Source organism: Stegodyphus dumicola, chromosome 10 (genome assembly GCF_044657685.1).
Source record: "Stegodyphus dumicola isolate Sdum_Otavi_A_Nest chromosome 10, ASM4465768v1".
Lineage (NCBI taxonomy): Eukaryota > Metazoa > Arthropoda > Arachnida > Araneae > Eresidae > Stegodyphus > Stegodyphus dumicola.
The window spans coordinates 57,698,189-57,702,573 of NC_140777.1; positions in this window are offsets into that span (position 1 = coordinate 57,698,189).

The window sequence follows — 4,385 nt, forward strand, 5'->3', positions numbered from 1 at the left end:
GAGACCTAGGGACTTAACTAGCTGTAATTGGATAGTGGAAGTGAGAGCAGAATTTAAAAACAGTCTTCTCGACCACAAATGGGTTTGTATTGGATTTACTTCGTGTCCGTTTAGAGAATACGTAAAAATAACCCGCTGCTACAACTGCCAGTCCTTTGGCCACCTAAAGTAAAAATTGCAAATTCCCACCAGCCTGTACTTAGTTCAGAAAAGGTCATTTAACATAAGAGTATAAGGCAGAAGAGGAAAATTGTGCGAATTGTGTTCACTTCAATACGCATAATAGCACATACTTTGATCCAAGTCATCCGGCAAGTTCTTCAAATTGTCCCGTATACTGACAGGAACTGCAACAAGGCAGCAAAACACAGCAACAACGGATGTAGACAGTAATCAAATCTGTCAACAAGTCACAGGACTTAGGTTTCTCCAAGCCAACCTGCACAGACCTACATCTGCAACGCTTAACTTCATGGACATTATGACAAAGGGAAATGCGGATATCGCCCTCATACAAGAGCCGTACTTAGCACATAGGCATATCTGCCAGGAACTCCACCCACAAGCAAGACGTTCCAGTCAACCTCTCAACAGGCTGTCATAATTTATAATGATCCGCTAACTCCCCCCCTTACATCTCAGACGCAACACTCAGTTACCATTAAGCTACAGACAACTACTGGATACCATCAAATTACTAATGTGTACTTTCCACCAAGTGAGAAAGTACTTTCCACCAAGTGACATCCTCTACTAATAGAAATCAGCACTGTCGTCAGAAAAGGGAACAACCAAATCTTATTAGCAGGTGACTTTAGTGCTCCCAGTCTCTTATGGGGGGCGCGAGTGGAAAACGTAAGAGGCAAAAAGGTTTTCGAATATGCAATGGAAAAAAAATTAAGCATCATAAACACGTCAGATTCACCGCCCACCTTCCGCCCTATAAGGGCGGAAGGTTGGTCAGATTTAACCGTGGTTTCTTCACAGTTAGCAAATCAAATGTCGGAATGGCACGTTATGGACATTCCCTCCCTGAGCGACCACAGAATAATTAGCCATCTAATGGGCACTCAGTTAACTTATGCTCTGAAGCAGAGGTTCAAGACAGCTTATGGAGGACATCAGAAGTTCCTTAATCTGCTTCGTCCTTATGTAGTAAATTAAAGGTAGCTGTATATTAAAGTCTACAGAAAATGATGAAATTAGAATAAAAAATCTAAAATCTCTAAACGGAGCTAATTTATAATGATTCGCTAACTCCCCGCCTTACATCTCAGACTTACTCAGTTACCATTAAGCTACAGACAACTACTGGATACCATTAAATTACTAATGTGTACTCTCAGAATAACTCTCAGAAGGAAGCCGATGCCGATTTAAAAAAAAAAAAAAAAAAACCACCCTTCATAAAAGTATTACGTAATAAATGAGTATCAGATCATACCAAAAAATCATAAATTAAAATATTTAACACAGAGTAATTATCTGCTGATATCTTTGCAAAAAATCACAATAAAATATGGTGATAAAATCATGGCGAAATTAGTTGTTAAGGTACAGAAGAGGAATATTTTTTTACAAAAAGTATGTTAAAGATTTGCATTAATGATATCGAAAATGGAAGATATATTTAGGGTTTATTTATTGTCAGAGATTTGGGGGAAAAAGTACTTTGATTATGCAATAGAAGTGAAACTATGATTTCATTCATTTTTTCATTCTTTTGAAGCCCATTTGATTTTTACCTTTATTTCAGAAACTTAAGATTTTTTAGTATATTTTAACATTGATTTATTTTTAATATATTTCAGTTTGTATTTTCATTCCTCCTATAACTTAGCAACAGACGACTCTGTCATATCTAAAACAATCTAATCTGTATATGAAAACATACGTATTTTGTTACAAAACTTTGCCTGCGATAGAGACGTGTAAGTTTTAAATTAGAGTGGGATAGTGTCCCAGTTCGATTGTATTGTCTCTATCTAGCGGCAATGTATCTATGCACTTCAAATATAAAAAACAATTACATTTTACGATACAATATTATTTTGTGAATCAGAAAATATTAAAAATGCTGTCAGTTTTTATCAGAAAATTTGTTTTGAGATACCCAGTAAAATTCTTTTCAATTAGCTACAAGGCTTTTTTTTAACCAGTCGAAAACTTTGTCCTTGTTTAGAAAGAACGATGACTGTAATTTAAAAACTTTTTCTTACCGTTTTCCAAGATAGCGTCAAATAACAAACGTTTCAAGTAATCAACGTCAATGAAGTTTTTACTTCATTAATATGTTGAATATTTGTATATTTTAGGCTTTATGTTTCGAAAGAGAATAATGAACACTACATTTAATGTAAATTATTAGAATTATACCAGTGATCACTGAAGCATTATGGTTACAATTACAGCTGAAAAATTAAAAAATATTTAATTGTTAACTTTTCAGCTGTAATTTGAACCCTTTATTCGGATGCGATGGAGCGATGCGGGATATTATGACTTTTCAATTACAGTGGGTGATCGGTTAACGAACATAATCCGTTCCAAGATTATGTTCGCTATCCGAATTGTTCGTTAACCGATCATCGATTTACCATATATGCTAATGGAATTTCGATTAATTCGTTCTGGTGATCCTAAAAATTAAATTTTTAAATAATTTCATGTACAAGTATAATTTCTTAGTAAGTTTATTACAAATATAATACATACGTATAGTCTTACTTATTAATCAGTCCTTTTCCTTTCTTTGGGCGTTAAAGAACGCGTCCAATGTCGATTGTTTTTCTCTCTCCTTCAGGACTTTCAGGAAATGATTGGCAGCAATGTCGTTGTAGAGATCAGCAACCTCATTGACATCAGCTTGGTTTGCGTGCGATTTCAAGACCGTTGCTCTGACATCCTCCCACTTCTTCAAAAGATCTTTAATGGCAAATGTCGGCATTGCTCCTCTTTCGTCTTCCTCTTTTTCAGAAGGAAACATATTTCGCCGAGTTTGGTGTTCTTCATTCAAGATTTCTTGGAGTTCCTCTGCTGTCAACTCGTCTTCATGTTCCATTATGAGCTCTTCAATGTCATCCTCGTTCACCTCCAATTCCAGATGTCTCGCAGGTGTTACAATTTCATCTATAATTTCAGGGGTGTCACCCTGATCAAATCCGTCTCCTTGAACGAGGGATGAACGCAGCTTTCACCAGGCTTACATAGTATGAATGATGACGTGTCAGCGCACGCGCACATCCATGTTCAGGACGAATTGACGACTGGTGTCGGGTGTTCCCAGAGCTGTGAGGTTTTCGTTAGAATTAGTTTTTATTCGTTATCCGAACACAAAATCTTTCCTGAAAGTGTTCGTTGTCCGATTTGTTCGCTGTCCGAAGTGTTCGTTAACCGATCACCCACTGTAATCAATAAATTGCAGTCAATCCGAGAGCGTAAAGTCCGATTATACACAAAGCACAGAGCAGAGTGTAGAATAAAATCGCAGAATATTTTAGATTTAATTTTTAACTACATTTTGTGCTCAATAAAGCTCAATTTCATCATTGAAAGCATTTATATTGAATGTGTTTTACATAATAATATGTTTTGTGTTTATGTTTTCCAAACAAATTAGATTTATAATCTAATAAAAATTCATATTATTCAGAACTGACAAACGATGCCTTCTTTTTGCTGGGCACTGCCTGCTATGCAGTCATTGCAAGCCTGTTTCCGCCAGCCTCACCTTCTGTCAATTTGCAACTGTGATTTTTTTGACGAATCTGGTTTTGAGGTCTCGGCTTCTTCAACAGTAACTTAGTCACACACCTATAGAAGTTCATTGATTTTACCGTAAGAGAGAGGGGGTTTCAACAGCTCTTTGCCGTTGACACTATCAACTTCTATATTTAATTGTATGTTAAGATTAATAACTTCATCTATTACATGAATGACTCAATCAGTTTCCAGCGTTGTTTCCGACTCGCTTTTAGGAAAAAAAAAAAAAAAGAACGAATAGACAAATTTTCATCTAAAGGAGGCTAACAACCGTGTGGTCTCGGGTAATAAATTCTAAAAGTTTTGACGACAGTTTGGTGTACCGCTAAAGCAAGGTAAATGTGTTTAGAGATAAGCAATAATTTAGAATTGGCATAAATTGGAAGATTACTGTAAGACTAAAAAATTCTCATTATTTTATATTAAAAAAGAGTGAATTTAGATCAAAAATTTTTAATGCGTGTGGTTTCAATATAAAATAAAACAAAACAAAATTTAATTTCAGATTTCAGGATATAGAAAACTCAGTCTGTTTTATAAAATAAAGAATTTCACTTTATGTTAAATAGTTTTGATTTATCACTTGAGATTTTATTTATAAATAATTTCAAACACTAAATACA